Raw genomic sequence first — 21,768 nt, forward strand, 5'->3', positions numbered from 1 at the left:
GCACTGTAATCAGGCCTATGATGATGCCATTCTCTCAAAATGGAAAGGTATGTACACACAACACACACACACATATATAACATATATATATATTATATCTATGTATACAATATATATATATATATATATATATATATATATATATATATATATATATATATATATATATATATATATATATATATATATATAGGGCATTAAGGAGGAAGTAGGAACAGAAACTGGAGTAGAGATGAGGATGCTGAAATGGAATTTGGGCATCTCCTTTTGTGAGAGGCTGGAAAAAGAAGAGATCAGGAGACATGCAAGACTGGAAATAAGGTAAGAGAGTTGAGACTGAGATGGTTTGGTCATATAGTGAAAATGAGTGAAGAGGAATGCGTGAAAAGCGTTTGGTTGTTACTTGTTAGAGGCAGAAAGTCGAGGAGGCTTCAGATTAGAAGGCGTGATAAACGGAAGGAGGATTATTGGGAGAACAAGGATTAGAAGAAGTAGATGCTTTTGACAGAAATAGTAAGAGAAGATGCATCAAGGCAACTGACCCTTTAGCTATGGGGATACTGGCAGGATGAAGAATATATATATATATATATATATATATATATATATATATTATATATATATATATATATATATATATATATATATATATATATATATATATATATATATATATATATATATATATATAAATTAGCTGCTGCACTAGATTACACAAGAAATTTATCTCAGTAAATAAACACGTCGGTGTATTTATAACGAATAAGCAAAAATGATATGATTAACTTCTTTTCTACCTGCTTTCCAAGAGCAGCTGCCACTTCGGCTACGACATATTAATTTCCGTAATTACAAAGGAGATTAAGTCACGCGCTTCGCTAAGAATTATCTCGCAAAAATAATTATTCTTTTCTGAACTCTGCCACGCGCAACATTACGGTAATTCTACGAAAAATCCAATATTGTGCAGTGAAACTTTTCATTATTCTTCTCCTTGCGCATTATTTTAGCAAAACGTGGGTGACAGTAATCAGGCCGCTTTCCGTCTCAAATCATCCATTGTTCCGGCGCAGAGTAACCGTCTATTTTCGGGAATGGGAATGAGAAATACGTGAACCTTCTTTATTCTCGCTATTCCGACTTTTTGCATGTAGTATAGGCTAAGGTGTATGAACTCAAGGACTACAGGGGTCGAGGGATTGGACTGGCTTTAGAATATAGGCCAAAGGCCAAGCGCTGGGAACTGTGAGGTCATTAAGCTCTGAAACGGAAATTGACAATAAAAGGTTTGATAGGTGTAACAGGAGGAAAACCTCGCAGTTGCACTATGAATCAACTGTTAGGAAAGGGTGGAAAGTCGGATGGAAGAAAGAGAATATGAACGGAGGTACAGGTAAATGAATGAAAGGTTGCAGCTAGGGGCCGAAGGGAAGCTGCAAAGAACCTTAAGTAATGCCTACGGTGCACCACGTGAGGTGCACCGACGGTACTAACCTCCTACAGAGTAAAGAGTCGAAGGTGGGGCTAGTAAGCGGAAAATGTTCCGGGTTCGATACCCCAGCGAGTCGGAACCACTTAGGCCCGTTCCGCTAAATTCCATTCTTTGAACCTACACAGTGATTATGTATCACGTAGTTATATGACTTCGGCGGGTCGTAACAAAGTTTGAATAGGGCATAAAACTAGCATTTCAAAATCAGAAGGCTAACATCATCTGGAAACACCTCCTGTCATTGGACAAGGGGTTCAGTGAACACACTTGTCAGTAGTTGAATGGGTGATCGGCAGGAATTGCCAGCAGCCGTTGGCTCACTAGCCCCCTGAACATCTGTGGGTACATGACGCGGTGTTAACAATCGCATCCGAAATACACTTGCAAAGTCTGGAATCCTAACACCTACTGGCGCCACCCGCTCCGAGGGGAAAGCGGCACAGAAGTGATATGTGCCAAAACACATATATAATTCCATACCTAATAAAAACTATGCACACATATATAAATAAATAAATATGTATATGTATATATATATATACAGTGTGTATATGCGTCATTTTTTAACAGATATGGAACTTTAGAAGCCGTTCGGCACAGCCCCACAGAGGAACGCAAGCACTCCAATTTCAAAACAGTTCGCACTCTTTCAAAACCAGACGCAGGTATTCGCAACGGCCTCTTCCACACGGCGACATTTCGATCTCATGAGTAACAATCCCATCCTCTCCTCTGAGTCTGAAAATCCTCTGCTATCCTCCATTCCTACGCTGGCAAATCCACCTATCCTTCACTGCTCAAATTGCGTCGTTCGTTTCATTTTTCACCTTTTCCCCAGATGCGATTCTGCGCCACACTTCTCGAGTTGACGCCCCGTCACAGTAAAACCGAAGCCATAACTTGTGAAGGATCCCATAGAACGGGAGAGTTAGTGCCGACGAACAAACACAAAAGCCGCCCTGCGGAGGATGCGTCAAGATTTAAGCTTAATGGCACCCTGACACCCTTTTCCCCGGGCCAAGTGGCACCCTCTCATTGCAGTGCTACGCATCTTTATGACCCGCAATTGCAAAGGGGGCGGTGTTTTTATCTTTTTGCTGTTGCAGCAGAGAAAAATATACTCGTATCAGTGGCTCAGAGAATATGTTTCTCGTCATCATTCAAGAGACTTGGTGATTTTATAGTTCTTGTTTCAGGGCCGTTGATGAATAATTCCCTCACTCAGGCATACTTTTCTATAATCATACGTGCCTGCCCGTGCACGCACCAAGATATATTCATGTATACATAATTGTCGTACGCACGTATATACGAAGATGTATGACATTCATACGCAGTATTCTCAAGTAAATCAATTCCTCATACGGTAAATATTAGATAAAATATATATATATATATATATATATATATATATATATATATATATATATATATATATACATACATACATACACACATATACATATGTATATGTATATATATATTACAGTATACATATATATATATATATATATATATATATATATATATATATATATATATATATATATACCTAACAAGATACATCCATGTTTGGAAATGCACTTTGAACTATTTCACAATTAATCAAGTCAGTAATGATATGCATAAATATATATCCTTAAAAAGATATATACTGTACATTTGAAGTGTATGTATTCAGAAAACTAACATACACTGATGACACATACGTTTGTAAGTATAAAGAGCGATCCAAATACTTTTTAACCATGTGTAATTGTATTTAAACACAGATGCAAAATGCTTCTACACACCTCACTTATCTTCTTGGCGCCACGTGGGCGCAGCACAGAAATGCAGAGGGCGTCTATTCACAAACACATACTGTACAGTGCACAGTTTCTGAGGTAAACAGGCAATTTTGTAAAGTAAACCAAGCAGTTATGATACCAAAGCAGATTATATGCTATGATGTTTAAGTTTCTTGCTTATTTTTTCCGGCATAAACACTGTCCATGTTTAGTTCTATATATATATATATATATATATATATATATATATATAAATATATATATATATAAATATATATATATATATATATATATATATATATATATATATAAATATATATATATATATATATATATATATATATACAGTATATATAATTATATATTTATATTGTATATATATATATATACACAAATATTTATATACATACATACATATTTATTTATTTATTTCTTTCTTTATTTATCAATTGCAATAACTACATTATCCGCTTAATGTCTCGATTACCTCATACTTATTGGATACGCTTATCGCTACAAAGTCTAAGATCTGATGCTGACGTCAGTGACACGATTCGAACCCGCAGGTGAGTATCAGAACGTGGTAACGTGGTAGCGTTACCAACCCGACCATGAAGAAAAGCATAAAACTATTCCCGCTCATCATACATGTATCTGACGAATTCAGATAGACTTGCTAGAGCAGTTATAGACCCACCCTCACCGTCATAGCCGATTGTTCAGTCGTTTACTGCTTCATTAGTCATTGCCATTATATACATACGTGCCTGGTAAAGAGAAAAAAACAAGTAAATAGTGCGCCGAAGTTTCTTCGGCGCAATCGAGTTTTCTGTACAGCCGCTACAGCGTATAATCAAGGCCACCGAAAACAGATCTACTGTATGTTTCGGTGATCTCGGTATAATGTTGTATGAGCCTCGGCCCATGAAACTAACGAAGGCCCGGTAGTGGCCTATCCTATATCGTTGCTAGAAGCACGATTATAGCTAACTTTAACCTTAAATAAAATAAAAACTACTACGGCTAGAGGGCTCCAATTTGGTATTTTTGATGACTGGGGGGTGGATGATCAACATACCAATTTGCAGCCCTCTAGCCTCAGTAGTTTTTAAGATCTGAGGGCGGACAGAAAAAGTGCTGACAGAATAAAGTGCGGACGGAGAGACAAAGCCGGCACAATAGTTTTCTTTTACAGAAAGCTAAAAGTGACCAGTGGATCTACTTCCGTATATTTCAGGACAAAAAGTCCACATCACCATTATGTAGATTAGACGAAAGAGTTATTAAGCGTAACAACTAAAGAACACACTTGCCACTCAAATGTCATACCGCCCGTAAATTCTAGGTTGTTACTATGTTTGCATTTCAACGTCTACTTAATAACTCAGAAACCAGCATACTAGAGTTCTATACCTGTCGATTTTTGTCGATAACTCTGCTGCTTCGTTGAAAAATCAGGATACGCAATATATTGTACCTAACGATTCGATCAGTGACACAACATTCGTGAGATGATTGATCTGAATAACAGTATTCAGAAGTTCCAAATCTTTTGCGCTTGTAATTTTCTAAGGCGACATTGAACTAAATCCTGATCCAGTAACTCAGTTATATAAAAAAAAATTAATTCATTTAAATATTCGAGGTCTTAGAACAAATTAGCCTAATGCAAAGGTGTAGGAAATGGAAGTTTTCTGTCTATAGAAGTTCCAAATCTTTCACACATTAAATAGTTCCTCGTTGGACTTGTCGGTATCGTTCTCGGCTAGCACTCCGCTGGGCCCGCGTTCGATTCTCCGACCGGCCAATGAAGGATTAGAGAAATTTATTTCTGGTGATAGAAATTCATTTCTCGTTGTAATGTGGTTCGGATTCCACAATAAGCTGTAGATCCCGTTGCTAGGTAACCAATTGGTTCTTAGCCGCGTAAAATAAGTCTAATCCTTCGGGCCAGCCCTAGGAGAGCTGTTAATCAGTTCAGTCGTCTGGTTAAACTAAGGTATGCTTAACTTCAGACTTTAGATGTTATTAGGCGAGATTGAACTGAACTCTGATCCAATATCTCAGTTGTATAACAAAAAAGTAATTCATTTAAATATTCGGGGCCTTAGAACAAATGAGTCTAATGCAAAGGGATCTTTGGCTCATCTTTTCTTTCACTGGTCTGAATTCCCAAATCCATTCTTTCACTGAATTATTCCAACATAGGTAAACAGCCATTCATGTCTGAAAATACAAACACTGCAAACGCCAGGAAACACTCCAACAATTGCAGCTAATACAACACCAATAACAACGACAGCCACAATAAGCTGGCCATCAATCAGGTTGAATAATACTACACAGTTGTTGTATTCAGTCACTCTACAGCGCGACATAAAATGGCCCGAGTATTTTTGGTATTCCCTATTGATTGCTTTGCAAATTCAGTAGCTCGAGTCGATAATGGTCGAGAGAGAATTCCGTGGAAGCAAATGCAACTGCACATGACGCATTTGTAGCTCTGGCGCCTAGTCTTTATAAAGAACCCACATTTACTGACTTTTTTTTTTCGAAACATTTCTGTAAAATAACGATGGGTTACTTGTGGAATGTTTTAATTATAAATTTTATTTCCTTTAAACGAGCTCTTACTAATGAGGCTTTGGTTATTTGTATATAAGAAATCAGTTATTCACTTTTATTTTATCAAATACTTTATCTGTTCGTTTTTCTTCCTTGCTCGTGACTAAATAACGACAAAAATTCATGAATTATTATTAAGTCTACGTTCGATCAGTGGTAATTGAAGCCAAATACGACTTTTTCTAAGCTATTTGATAATATATACATGCATACATACTTCTGTATGTATGTATGTATGCAGGTGTGCATGCAGGTATGTATGTGTGCAATAAGTCAGAAGGAATTGTGACGAAGTGAATGCTGCCATTTCTCTTTAATACAATAAAATACCAGTATAACAACTTGCGCTTAGATGCATACATACTACAGTGAAGGGATCAATGGATTTTTGCTAAATGCGCTACATTTGATAGATGAAAATATTTTCAACATGAATGTTAACGTCATAGTGAACATTTGTGCGCGTGTTTGTGTATGTATGAATATATATATATATATATATATATATATATATATATATATATATATATATATATATATAAGAGAGAGAGAGAGAGAGAGAGAGAGAGAGAGAGTGGGGTTACAAGTTGACTTTCTGTGTATCCATGCTAACATCTTCCAACCAAAGATTTATTATTATATAGTAACTTCATTTCGGTTAAACAATGGAGCCTACAATTTTGTACAGAATGACTCATATGTATTTCTTTTACAAACCATCTGTCAGATACCTGCGATGCGAACCGATCTCTGACTTTATGAAAACGTATTGCTGCACTGTTCATCTCAATCCAAGCGATTTTAATCAGAAAATTTTGACGATCATCGATCCTATTCACGGAATGTGTCGAATGTCCCAGACTGACTAAGGAACGTAGGCTAGAAACGACTGACTTCCATGTCGAGGGCGAAAAAGCAAAGACGCATTTCAAGTTATATTTTCAGACCCAACCTCTTTCCGTTCCCTTGAGGCGTTAAAATCCAAGCCCATCAATCTCGGGGGAAATCCTCATAAAACTCGAGTTAACTGGTATGGCAAAGCGATTTGTAAAGCTAACTGGATTATCTTCACCCTCGCGAGCACAGCTGCATGAAATGACGCCCCTCTTCCCCTTTTACCTCACGCCCTGTAATTCATATAACGGATTTGACGACAAATGGCCCTGTGGATCAAGACGCAAACACAATGCTAATCTTGGTAGTCTACTTCGGAATCCACTATAAAGCAGGCAGTAAGACCAAGAGCTAAAATCCATTCATCTCTAGGCTAAAAACCTTAGTGATCACAAATAAATCCTAATTCATAATTTCTATACTTAAAGCTTTGGGATCAGCCAACGTCTAAAACCGCTACGTAACTTTAATCTAGACTAAATGCCGTGGTGACGAAGGTCTGAAAAACCTCTACAATACCTTTGCCTAAGGAAATTTTGGTGATAAAATTCTCAAACCACTACATCACCAGTAGCCCCAAGCAATTAAGGTCTAAAACCACTACAATTACCTTTGCCATTAGGTCTAGCGGGCTTCAGGTAAACTATATTTTCTTGGACGGTAATATGTATGGAACCATCGTACGTGAAATAAACATTCAGCTATTGGCTACTATCAAATGACATTCATACAAATTTATCCTAACTATATGTCTAACCTTGGTAAGTACTGCCGCAAACCATAAATAAATTTCACTCTTCCACTCCGATAGACTAATCACCTACGAGAAAATATGAGAGCATGAAAACGTATATTGTGTAAAAAGGGGAGATTCCGAAAAAGTCACAAAGCAAATAAAAAAAAAGTCTGGCATAGTCGTGGACCTGAAATCATTAATGATTCTCTCTCTCTCTCTCTCTCTCTCTCTCTCTCTCTCTCTCTCTCTCTCTCTCTCTCTTCATTAAAACTAATGATCTTTGGGTAAAACGAATTTTGCATTCATTCACGAAGCAGTGACCTTGATTAAGAATCAACAAGGAAAGAGAGTATTTCAGATGTGAAAACTCATTACTGACTGACATGTCAAATGAGAGATCCTTTTCACATTCTTTTCAAACCCCGTTTTTTTGTTTCCCTATCCTTCTTCCTTCCTCTATTATAATTTCTTTTCCTTCGAATTTCTACCATGGCATTAAATGTAATATCACGTTTTTAAATATCAATTATATTTGTATTTGGAAGTGGTTGTTTTCGAGGTTGTTGCTATAAAAAAAAAGCAAAATCCACTATGCTTTGCAGCTAAGCCCCGCCCACTGATTACGTCATGACCATTCCTTGAAGCTGATTGGTTGGCAATGGTTTCGAAAAGTTGGTTAATCTGTGGCTCTTTTCAGCTTCATTAATTTTACAATGGTTGTTTTACCGAACTAAAATACGTTCTGCTGATTATCAAAAAGAGACGTTATATTATCCTCTGAAATAAAATCATAATACACATCTCTCTAAAAATGGTAAAAAAAAAAAAAAAAAAAAAGACTGGGAAATATGAATGAAGTCAGGAGTGTTCCGCGATGCTGCAATGTTGTGTTTCGTAAATGAGGTTCACCTGAATACGGACGTGACACAGGGAATGTCTGCACTTGAATCACTGGACAATGATAATTACCGTCTGATATTGCCAAGCGTGCTCACCATTCTAAACTTAACTCAAAGATTTTCTCAGAGCTATGCAGACTGGTATTTCATACTGATCTCAAGAAATTTTACTACATTTTAATGGTCATAAAATCGATTTCATTGCAATCTTTTACACATTCGGAGGGATGACAAGCAGTGACTGCACTCTGCAAAACCAGAATATGCCTATGTTTAACTTGAAGTTACAGCATGATAGGCTATACGAGTCATATTGGATATAATTTGCCGAGAATTTTCTTAAGGACATTATCTCCTTTCGAAACAACAGAACCAAAAAAATTACATAGACCGATAATGTCCAATGTCTTCATAACGTTTGGATTATAGGCCTATCTTATATTCAGCAGTTTTATGGCGGTTCTTGTTGTGGTTATTCTTGTTTTTGTTGCTGATGGTATGGTGTTTGTAGTGTCTTCGAAAAATTTGCAAATGGTAACCTAACATTGCAGAATAAATCTAGACCTATTCATAAAATACTGGTGTTAAGAATTATTTGCCTACTCTTGTTAATTGAAAGTTAGTTATTTGTTTTAATTAAAAGTAATCGAGATCTTTATGAATATAGTCTATGCTAGAATATTCTCCTAACAACAGAGAGAGAGAGAGAGAGAGAGAATTGCTGACTCTTATGAATCCTTTTGTCCAACAGGGTAATCTACAATAATGCCCCCTAAAGCAAATGAATCATGGGCTACTCGCCGACTGGTTTGGATCATCTCACACATAACTTTTTCAGCTATCATTTTGCTTTCTTATTTTGTGAAGTATCTTATGATGTCTTCCTACCATAGCCTTCATTTTCATAGAAATGCTGCAGCAGCCTAATATTTACTTATCACAGTAATATAATTTGTTATCCCTTTTGTAAATATATTTTCAATATAGTTCATTGAGAGTAGTTTAATGGTTGTGTGTAAGGCTGAGACAGTCCTATGATTGATGTGTGTATGCCATCGGCTACGTGCCCACAAGTTTTACTTTTATTCTCTGTGGTTTAAGTGGCGTTACAATTACTATGGCCATCCACGCATGTATATGTGCACTTGCTTATACGTGTACATTCCACTTTATGCATATACATTGTACATCGTGGAGCTGAAACTACTATATTAATTAAAAGCTACTGTATTTCCAACAGATACGATTAGAAAACTATTTGCGATAAGAAATTGACGTGTAGGCCCATGCCCTGTCATTGTCTCACAATGTAAGAAATTGACGTGTAGGCCTATGCCCTGGCACTGCCTCACCATATAAGAAATTGACGTGTAGGCCTATGCCCTGGCATTGCCTCAAAATGTAGGAACTTGACAAGTAGGCCTAATCTCTCAATGATATTAACTTCTGACATGGCTGCAGAAGTCTATGCTTCTTTTCAATTAATGTGGTCTATGTGGGATCGCTTATTTAGGCCAACGCCAATTTAAAAGAAAAAAATGCAGGATGCTTGTATATTTAGGCTGCGCATGATAAAAAAAAAGATTCATGGACAAAATGATCCAAGATCTTCATAATGATATTTAACTTAATATATCTTTTATTAGAGATATCAATCGCATACTTTACAACTCCGGGAACTCAAATCTGCGGTGTCATCATTCATGCACGAAACTCAACATGACCGAACGGAGTCAAATCCGTACTGGTAATCATCTGGACTGGCTTAGCTGCAAAGCTAGGTGGACTCTGCTAAAAGAGTATACAAGAGGATAGTTAAAAGTAAGGCGAATTCCCGTGCATTAAAAAAAATACTGTTTAAAAGGCGTCAGAACTTAAAACACACCTCTCAAAAGAAATCACATGACACGCTATAGTGGCAACATCATACTGCCATGGCGTATGGCCACAACTTAGTCAAAACCTATCGTTGTCGTTTGAATGATGCCTTGTAGCATAAAACCATAACCTTATTTTGAGCGGAGTTTATCTTATATATACATTATAAACGGAAACCTGTTTGCATGCTTAACAAGATAATATTAATCATAAGTTTAAAACATAATCAAATGCTCATACATGTTGTTGACCAACTTCTTCAAGGCTTCGGCGCGAATACAAGCAGTCCCGCGTAACAAATTATCTAGTGCTATCGAAACACTTAGTGACCAAACTGTGTGCTAGCAAGATTCCCATTGTGAATTGATAGCAGCGACAAAAGTCGCGTTGGACGAAGAATGCCGAAGCTTCTTTTACCGAAGCAAAAATACCGGTGCTTAATGGAGGACAAAAGTTATTTGAAAACCGACAGAGGGGAAACGGGCTAGTGGGAAACTCCAAGCTTCTGCAAACTTAAGATGCAGCTGCTGGTAAGTGTAATTCTGTTATATAACCAAGTTTTGACATTTTCATTGTAATAAGTTGGTCGTAAGACGATGGTTAAGTTCGAAATGAAATAACGGTAGGATCGCCTACCTGAAGCGCTTTTTGATGAAGTAGTGGCCTAGGCTAATTAACTCACACAATGGCGGCCCTACCGACCGTGAACGCCTATGAAAGTTTTCATTGAGAACTTTTGAATTACTAGATTAAAAGTTGTCGCAGGAATTACGTAACATACCTTTTCCTTGTAGTGGTTAGATATGCAAAGTTTCAAAGAAATTTTTACGTCATTTTCCTACGTTATAAAACAGGTGTGTAGTGAACAGTAGATTTTATGGACGTGTGACAATTCCAGCTATAACTATGACTGGCAGACGTACGAGAAATCAATGTTCGCATGACTCGGGAGAGTTTTTCTTTTTATTTTTTTTCTTTCACGAAGGTTAATAATACCATATAGCACCGTTGACCTTACCCACTACAGTTTTTGCTGAGATTGATTCCTTTGTCATGATTGTAATTATAAAGTTTTTTTTTTTTTTTTTTTTTTTTTGCAAGGACTAGGAAACTGAATAGCATAATACACAGCTTTCTAGTAGAAGTATTTAAATATACAGAGTGAAATGCTGAAGTTCCTTACTAAGGTTTCAAAGACAGAATAATTTTTTTCTAGGGGGCGGGGTAATTCTAAATACCACATAAAAGTGGAATCACAAGTTAAATGTAATTTTTTTTTACTTTTGTTGAGAAAATTTACACAGTTTTGCACAGTTATTTTTATACAAAAATATTTTTTATATGTACATATACTTTTTTCTTTTTTTTTTTAGTAGACACAATGTGGTTAATATATCATTTACACAATTAGGTGCCCTCTCCTCACCAATAAGAGGGCTCGGTTTCGCTTTGGTTCCTTCCATTAAGTTTTGTGTGTCCTGTTCACCCTAGCCATGAATTGTGCGTGTGCGTGTGTGTTGTGCTTGTGTATGATTAATATTAAGCCCATTCCCCTCACAGGGTGGCTCTAGGGTAAAACAACACAGTGGTCACTGCCGCTTTCGTATTTTAAGTGTTGAATCGTGGAAGAACGGCCTGGGAAAAAAACTCCCAGAACATTAGCCGCCTCATGCACCTAGACAGACGTCATACTCCCGTACATAACTAAGCCATTCACCAGTCTTGCATGTACTCTCTCCGTTCAAGCCATCAATCTGATCCTTTGGGTGGATCAGAGCGTTTTGATATAATTTAGTCATGAGAGAAAAACTGATTACGAGAGGTTAGTGAAAAGACTGTTAGGCTCATGGTCAAAGTATATTTAGACCATGGTTAGGCCTAGAGGAAAAAGGAACGGTCGACCAGGGGCCTAACAATCTTTTCACCAGTCGCAATCAGTTTTTCCCCCCCATGACAAAATCATATCAAAACGCTCTGACCCATCCTTTTACCAAAGGTACAGTACCATTTTAAACACTTATTTACCGTACCTCCATATTTCTCAACCCTTTCAATTTTCTTATGCCACAAATGCTATTCAAACAGTTAATTTCCGACGCTCAGCTTTTGGTATATACACCACCCATTCGCCTTCTCCCACCAGGGGAAGTGGTGCCAAATTGGCAAGGCTTCTAGTTCTTTATAAGAGTTAAGGGAGATTAATATTATATATATACATATATATAGATATATGTATGTATGTATATATATATATATATATATATATATATATATATATATATATATATATATATGGAATCTGAATCTATGTGCGTTAGCCTTTTTGTTGACAAAACTTTTGAGCATGTCGATGTGATCACAAGTAGTATAAAAATAAAATGAATCACAAGAATAATTGTTGAAAAATTATGAAGGACTGTAAGCAACAACAATGTAGTAAATGAGAGATATACGAGGAAATGAGAAATCAAATAATGTAGCAGCATAATGAAAGGGAACAAACTGAAGCTCAGCTGGAGCTTAATCCAATTATCATAAGAAGTAACGAATCACTTAAAACCTAAATTAGAGGTTTTCTTAAAAACGGGTACACTCCACTGACCTCGTTAGAGGACGATTGTGTTCTAGCGGTTGCTAGAACATGGTAACTTTTATTTATTTATGTATTTATTTATTTGTTCATCTATTTATTTATTTATTTTCACCATAAGCCTTTACTCGTTAGAAGGGTGGGTTGACGCCAGAGGGTTTTCATCTGACGGTTCTCGACGAGTCTTCTTCGGATGAGGTTTCTAGCAGCCCAAGAAGCCTGTTGCGACCCTTAATAGTCGACTAGTTACCAGGTACATAATGTAATGCATAGGTCGGTAGAGGCACAATGGGTTTTAAAGGACGGTGCCTATAATGGGTTCTCCTATGAGGGGTGGAATCGGACACTTCTCGCGGGTAAGAAGAGTTTCACCACTGGACTACGTAATTACTACTAATTTACGTAATTAGGTTCTAACTGAACTGAGGGGTGAATTAAACTGATAACTCAATGATTGCGTGATCTCTTTAGCAAGTGTACATGAAATATACAGATGGAGGGTATGTGCACTGCGCAGTTGATCTGACGTGATCATCCGTCCATAAAAGTGGCGAACGTGTATACCTAGAGGCATTTACCGAGGTATAAAGGCGCAGTAAAACGGACCCACAGGCTAACTGTGGGGTCTCATCCCGTCCCCACCACTTCCAGCCTCGCCCCCCAACCCCACTTCCCAAAACCCCATCCCGCAACCCAAACGCGAGTACGTCCAATTTTTTCTTCCAAGTAGGCTACAACTCGTTCTCTAGTTAGTGTAACTCAAACTTCCGCATTATTTACTGATATTTAAAATGAAATTAATGTAATATACCTTGAACATGCGGAGCAATCATGCATATTCTAATGATGTTCCTGGAAAGAATCCATTTAAATGTTTAACTATAAATATATACATACCTGTATACGTACACAATTTAAACCAACTCAAGTCGTGTTTCATCCTCAAAATTTAGTAATTCATTTTCATTTTTTATACCGTGTTCTTTTCTGCTTTCATTGCCACTTTTTTCTTACAGAATTATCTTCTATGAGATCACTTCCATCTTTAAAAGTAATTTATTTTATGAAGTGCCAGTCTTCACTTCTTTTTCCTCTCAAATATAAGAGGTTACGATACTCTCTCTCTCTCTCTCTCTCTCTCTCTCTCTCTCTCTCTCTCTCTCTCTCATTACTCGCTTGTCCTGCTCATTTGAATGCTGAAGCTATTGCAGTCGTAAAAACATTTTTTACAGTATCAGCATATCTCAATGACAAGGGAGAATGATGAGATGCGCCTTACTAATCAGGCTGCATTCCCCATTTATTCACGTAAATTCCGCCGAGGGTACGTGCATTGAAAATCATCCCTATAGAAGGCAAGATTTTTTACCAAATTGATTTCCATTTACGTTCAAAACCACACTGCCTCTAGGCTGAAATGTTGTGACCAGGCCTACCGGAAGATTAGTGGAAATGCGAGTTTACTATTTTGGTAAATCAGATTTGGGTTTGAGCGGCTGAAGCTAGAGTAACCATGCCGTCAGCACGAGACTCCCGTAGAAGAGAAATAGGTAATGACTGTACGATAATAGTATTCGACGCTATGAACAAGATAATCCTTAAATGAGTGATGTGTCCAACAACCTTACGGCGATGACTCGAGCAATTTCGATGTGAGATTGCGCACGGCCATCTAATTATGTTGTTTATCAGCCGCCTTTTGTTTCTTATATTTCGGGTTTTGGCAACCTAAGACCAGCGTTTCCTTTATCCATTCTATTCATCATTTTCTCTCCTCTGTAGAAAATGGAACTGGCTGTCTGCTAATTATGATTTTACCTTCCTTGCCATGGGTTCCCTAAATGTCAGGGGTCAGGTTGATAAGGAGGGGTTTAAATGGACTGGCTTTCTTTGCCGTTCTTGGTTAATTCGTCCAACTACTGGTTCACGACATGAAAAGCTTGCGTGCATTTCACTGTTCTGAGATATGAGTCATTTCTCATGTACAGTGTGACGGTGTTTTGTACTTTCGCTTCGGTTTTTTGAGCAAAGCGGTAATTAATTACCCTCGTACCTTACTTTCCACCCTCTCCTAACAATTATTGTTTCAGTATTTTTTCCCGCGCTGAATAACCTCATAGGCCCCAACGCTGGCCTTTGCCCTAAATTTTACATACCAATTTACAGGTAGAATTACTATTCAAGTCCTTTTGTTGACGTTAAATGACCATCGTTTAATTTAAATGAAATTTTGTTTAATATGAAGCATTTTGCTAACACGAAGAGAGACGTAGCAAAAATCATATTTCAATGCTCTGAAGTGTCCTTATTTTTTATGATTTGAGGAATATGAATATAGCTAATAAGCAAGATATGAATACGACTAATGAGCAAGAATTACACAACAATAAAACAAGTTATATTTTCTGCATGATCCAGGCTATATTTTTTTTTCAAGAAGATACATTAAATACTACCGCCTCTTCTTTGTAGATAATATTTCAGCCAATGTTCGCCTGAGATTAAGGAGAGTAAATCATCCTCACGGGGGTGGGGGTGGGAGGAGGTTAAGAATCGATTTAAGCTTCTTATTTAAAATTCATTGTGGGTCATTGACTTGTCGACTATGGTTGGAAGGAGCCAGGGTAAAGCATATGGAGTAGAAACCTCATCCCAAGAGACCTTTTCCCTTATAGATGGTAGCTTAGGAGATGTTAGGCCTTCGGTTTTCAGCAAATTCCAGTAATATTAAGGCGAAAGGCGTAGTGTTCATGTGTCTGTTTGTGAAGAGGCGAGTCACAGAACAGGTGACATCTTAAAAATGATAAAATGACTTTGGTTCAGGGTGAAATGTGTCTGACCTGAGTTAAAACAACTTAATTTTAACACAATAGCATGAATGCAAGCAAAGTTTAAAAAAAAATACAAAAGTGCTCTCTCAAAGTTGACCAAAAGTTCTTGGTCAAAAGTCAAAGTATGCCTATTATTTGAAGACAATACCGTGAATGAAAAGAAGTTTGCAGTTAAAAAAAATTGTAGAACGAACAAACTTACAGATGGTAAGCCGAAATACACGTTATTATTTATTACTGTGGACCCGAAAAATCTCTGAGGCCCTAATGACAGATTGTCTTACACAGATGAAATAAATGAAAAGCATTCTTCACTGAAGTGCATTTATAATACGGTTTTTGCAACGACTGTTTTATGAGATGATTATGTTCAACTGTCTTCATCTTTACCGAAGAAGACTATCATATCATAAAAGTATTAGAAATATTTTTATAATCTTATTTATTTTTTTATTCTGAAACGGAATCCCCATCGAGATTCTGCTTCAAACATCTTTAGTTTAATTCCTGAAATTACGTGTCACTGAATTATTCTACTTTTATATTAACAGGATGTTTTATACGCAGATCAGTGTACTCTAGGACAAGCTGAATTCAAGAATATTGTCGATTTAAATTTCAAAATAACAAATTCCTTTCGTCCACCATTCTACCCGGGATCTGATCACAGTGCGTTCCGTAATTACATTTATCATAAAGAATCCATTCCGGCAAGTTTACGAAAGGAAACGAGACAATGCCTGTACACTTACATATCTTCTTTCCCTCAACATTTTCCCAAATACATTATTCATGCCATGTCAAATGCGGTTTCTCCCTGACAGCTACCTAGCTGATCCCGACAAGGAGAGACGAGAAAAGATGATCGTTTTTCCTTTCCTGCCTTTTTGTCTTGTCTGAAAGCTTTTTTTTTTTTTTACGACACTTTATTTTTATCGGTAGTCTCTCTCTCTCTCTCTCTCTCTCTCTCTCTCTCTCTCTCTCTCTCTCTCTCTCAATCGAGTATACACGCGTTTGATTCCCTAACCAAGCGAGGAAAGGAGCGGTTTTGGGGAGTTACTTGAAAAATCCAGTATGCGTTTGTCGATCGGATCGACAGACGCATACTATGAATTATGTACCTGGCTGTTAGTCGACTTTTGCAGATCGACAGACGCATACTGTGAATTATGTACCTGGCTGTTAGTCGACTCTTGCAGCTGTGACCTGCAAAAATCGACTAACAGCCAGTAGATAATTCATAGTATGCGTCTGTCGATCCATCGTATGAATTATAACGTGAATGATCAATATTTCGTCAAAATTTATACAATTGAAAACGATACTGCCTGTGGATGAATTTTATCTCTCTATAGTCTCTGAGAGCTAAAAATGCAAAGGAACAAAAAGTGATGATGTGAAATCAGATCTGCCGCCAATTGTAATTTTAAATAAGTCACAGATCACGAATTGCCCCGAGTGAAATTTACATTTATCACATTATGTTTCTTGATAGCTCAACTTTTAAAGAAATTGTCTTAGGAATTAATTCATCCACAGGCGTCCTCGCTTTCATTTGTATGAATTTTGACGGAACACTGATTATTCACGTTCATTATTTTTCCTCTTTTCTCTATGTTCCCATTCAAGCTGACACCCATTAGTCGACTAATAGTGTAGTGCATAATTCATTGATTTGGTCAACAGAGGCATAATGGATTTTTAAAGCAAGTTGTCACAACCGTTCTATTACGCACACACGCACACATACACACACACACACACACACACATATATATATATATATATATATATATATATATATATAATATATATATATATATAATTATATACTGTATATACTGTATATGTATGTATATATATGTAATTTATATATATATATAATATATATATATATATATATATATATATATATATATATATATATATATATATATATATATATATAATGATATACACAGGTATTACATCCTCTTATGTTACCTCAAATGCTGACAAGTGCAACACTTGCCCAAAAGACCTTACGTAACCTATTTAACAGTTATGTTGCACAATTACAGATTTATCCACGATTACATAGGATGTAGAAAATTAGATATTAGGATGCTTCTTTTGCTAAATACTTTTTATAAACTAAGAAAAATGGAAAGCAAAACTTGTCATTCTCGTAGGAAAATATGTAAAAATCCAAGTTCAGAAAAGCTATAATAACACTTTTTTTTTCAAGAAACGATTACGAAAAAATTGTTATCAATCCTTTTGAACATTTCATTATACGTCTCATAAAAGCAGTAGACATTTGCCACAAACTTATGATATAATGATCAAAAATGAAACTTTCATCAAAACGGTCTGCATACAGCTGCTTGTAGCAGCAGATCTCTCTCTCTCTCTCTCTCTCTCTCTCTCTCTCTCTCTCTCTCTCTCTCTCTCTCTCTCTGCAAAAGTGCAAAACATGGACGAGAATTTTAGCGTTAACTCCAGCGAGTTTTTTTTTTTTTTTTTTTGTATTGGACCGTATCTCGCCAATTTGCTAAAATAAAAAGGCATGTATCCAAGACGTGCACTTTAAAAATACGTTTAAAAAGGTCGCGACGTGTACTGTAAAAATAGTACTTCAAAACAGGATTGGTTGGGTGAAAACAACTGTTCCCTCAAGTGATTAATTATCCAGAATCCGGATGATCCGGTGTTAGCGAAGATTGCCCAGGGACGCTCATGAATGTTACATTTACTGTACCTGAGAAAAGCTGTGCAGATTACACACCTATTAATCAGTTTTTATCTATAAAAATAAAAGTAATGACTAAAATAAACGGGAACGGGACACTGGCGTCATCATCTGATTCTGTATTTGTACTTAACAGCTTTTAGAAGATTTTAATTCGAAGCATTATCGCAACATGATATCAACTACTGTGTGAGATCAACACGATTTCAACTGCTGTGCGAGATCAACACGATTTCAACTGCAGTGTGAGATCAACGCGATTTCAACTGCTGTGTGAGATCAAAACGATTTCAACTGTTGTGTGAGATCAACGCGATTTCAACTGCTGTGTGAGATCAACACGATTTCAACTGTTGTGTGAGATCAACACGATTTCAACTGCTGTGTGAGATCAACCCGATTTCAACTGCTGTGTGAGATCAACGCGATTTCAACTGCTGTGTGAGATCAACACGATTTCATCTGCTGTGTGAGATCAACGCGATTTCAACTGCAGTGTGAGATCAACACGATTTCATCTGCTGTGTGAGATCAACACGATTTCAACTGCTGTGTGAGATCAAAACGATTTCAACTCTTGTGTAAGATCAACGCGATTTCAACTGCTGTGTGAGATCAACACGATTTCAACTGTTGTGTGAGATCAACACGATTTCAACTGCTGTGTGAGATCAACCCGATTTCAACTGCTGTGTGAGATCAACGCGATTTCAACTGCTGTGTGAGATCAACACGATTTCATCTGCTGTGTGAGATCAACACGATTTCAACTGCAGTGTGAGATCAACACGATTTCATCTGCTGTGTGAGATCAACACGATTTCAACTGCAGTGTGAGATCAACACGATTTCATCTGCTGTGTGAGATCAACACGATTTCAACTGCTGTGTGAGATCAACACGATTTCAACTGCAGTGTGAGATCAAAACGATTTCAACTGTTGTGTGAGATCAACGCGATTTCAACTGCTGTGTGAGATCAACACGATTTCAACTGTTGTGTGAGATCAACACGATTTCAACTGCTGTGCGAGATCAACCCGATTTCAACTGCTGTGTGAGATCAACGCGATTTCAACTGCTGTGTGAGATCAAAACGATTTCAACTGTTGTGTGAGATCAACACGATTTCATCTGCTGTGTGAGATCAACACGATTTCAACTGCAGTGTGAGATCAAAACGATTTCAACTGCTGTGCGAGATCAACCCGATTTCATCTGCTGTGTGAGATCAACACGATTTCATCTGTTGTGTGAGATCAACACGATTTCAACTGCAGTGTGAGATCAACACGATTTCATCTGCTGTGTGAGATCAACACGATTTCAACTGCAGTGTGAGATCAACACGATTTCATCTGCTGTGTGAGATCAACACGATTTCAACTGCTGTGTGAGATCAACACGATTTCAACTGCAGTGTGAGATCAAAACGATTTCAACTGTTGTGTGAGATCAACGCGATTTCAACTGCTGTGTGAGATCAACACGATTTCAACTGTTGTGTGAGATCAACACGATTTCAACTGCTGTGCGAGATCAACCCGATTTCAACTGCTGTGTGAGATCAACGCGATTTCAACTGCTGTGTGAGATCAACACGATTTCAACTGCAGTGTGAGATCAACACGATTTCATCTGCTGTGTGAGATCAACACGATTTCAACTGCTGTGTGAGATCAACACGATTTCATCTGCTGTGTGAGATTACTCCATTGGGATAAAGTCTCGTCCATTTAGTGGTAAAGACTTATCCTTTTAGTAATTCTGGCTCATCTGCTAATTTTAATGGCTCATGATCGTACGGGAAAATTGTTATCCAACCGGTGTTGTGGGCTCATCCATCAAGGGCCATGGGATCATCCGCTTGTGATAAAAGGTTACCCATTTGGGCCAAGAACATTAAGTAATCCTCGAATTGTAATGCTGTTTCTGTGTTTTTTCTCACATTTGCGATCTTAAAAGAGGCTTCTCTACCTCTTACTTTGAAGATGAATTCTTCTTCCCTGTCCATGCCTCTTTTTTCTTGTTTTTTCGGGCCAGGTCTACTCGCGGACATTTGATTTAACAAAATAAATTCTTTATGAGGATAAAGATATCTTTATATATATATATATATATATATATATATATATATATATATATATATATATATATACTGTATATATATATATATATATATATATATATATATATATATATATATATAGCTGACAAACCAGGTGGTGCCTGGGAAAACTCTTAATGACAACCAATAAACTCTCTCTCTCTCTCTCTCTCTCTCTCTCTCCCTCTCTCTCTCTCTCTCTCTCTCTCTCTTTCCTCTCTCCTCCCCCCAACACCCCTCTTTCCCTATCCTCCCCAACACCCCTCTACTATCTTTCTCACTTCCTCACCCTCTCTCTTTCTCTCTCTCAAACTCTCTCTCTCTCCAACTCTCCCTCACTATTCCCCTCTTTCTGCTCCCAAACACCCCCTCTACTCTCTCTCTCTCTCTCTCTCTCTCTCTCTCCCTAGCACCCCTTCTACTCTATCTCTCTCTCTCTCTTTCTTCTCCTTCCTAACACCCCTTTACTCTCTCTCTCTCTCTCTCTCTCTCTCTCTCTCTCTCTCTCTCTCTCTCCCTGTCCTGTTAAGATAATTGCTTCATTTACATTGCCCAGTATTTGTGACATTTCATATTTCACCCCTTCTCAATCCCCCATTCCTCTCGGGGCTGAACATGGACTTAAAGGGCATCGGGAGTGTGACTATTTATCTCAGCAACCTCGAAAACTATGGATTAGACATTAATATCTGTAATTTTTGACATTTTATTTTCCACCCCTCCCTCCCCCCTTCCTATCGTGGCTGAACTTGGACTTAAAGGACATCGAGAGTGCCACTATTCATTTCAGTGATTTCAAAAAACTATGATTTAGACACTAATCTGTCATTTTCGGTTATTTTTACATGTCAACCCCTTCTCACCCCCACCCCATATGGTGCCAGTGATATCCTACCCCATGGAATTCTTTTCTAGATAGTAAGTCATATGTATACCATGTTTGGTTGAAATTGCTCAGTGCGTTTCAGAGTTATGCTGGAAAACACACACACGTACATACATACATACATACATACATACATACATACAACCACTTCTCTATATATGCAGTAGATATATATAATCACACGTGGAACAGAAATAAATTTCTGAATCACATCGGAATCGAACCCAGGCCTTTCAGTTGACCACATAAGTCATAAAAGAAGTTTTAACCTAAGTACCACTGTACCTAAGGCTTTTACCTGGGCAGGCT

The 21,768-nt window shown here is 37.3% G+C and overlaps 2 protein-coding genes across 5 annotated transcripts in view; one reads left to right on the forward strand and one right to left on the reverse strand.

Annotated features, from left to right (window-relative positions):
* LOC136825712 (galanin receptor 2a-like) overlaps positions 1 to 21,768 on the reverse strand; it is a 513,143-nt gene that overhangs the window by 396,346 nt on the left and 95,029 nt on the right. The gene's annotated exons all lie outside the window — the stretch shown is intronic.
* Positions 10,590 to 21,768, forward strand: part of LOC136825713 (antifreeze protein Maxi-like) — a 349,030-nt gene continuing 337,851 nt past the window's right edge. Inside the window, exon 1 of the mRNA XM_067082483.1 lies at positions 10,590 to 10,844. The gene's annotated coding sequence lies outside the window, so the exon portion shown is untranslated. The remainder of the gene's footprint in view (positions 10,845 to 21,768) is intronic.

The sequence above is a fragment of the Macrobrachium rosenbergii genome, chromosome 39 (genome assembly GCF_040412425.1).
Source record: "Macrobrachium rosenbergii isolate ZJJX-2024 chromosome 39, ASM4041242v1, whole genome shotgun sequence".
Lineage (NCBI taxonomy): Eukaryota > Metazoa > Arthropoda > Malacostraca > Decapoda > Palaemonidae > Macrobrachium > Macrobrachium rosenbergii.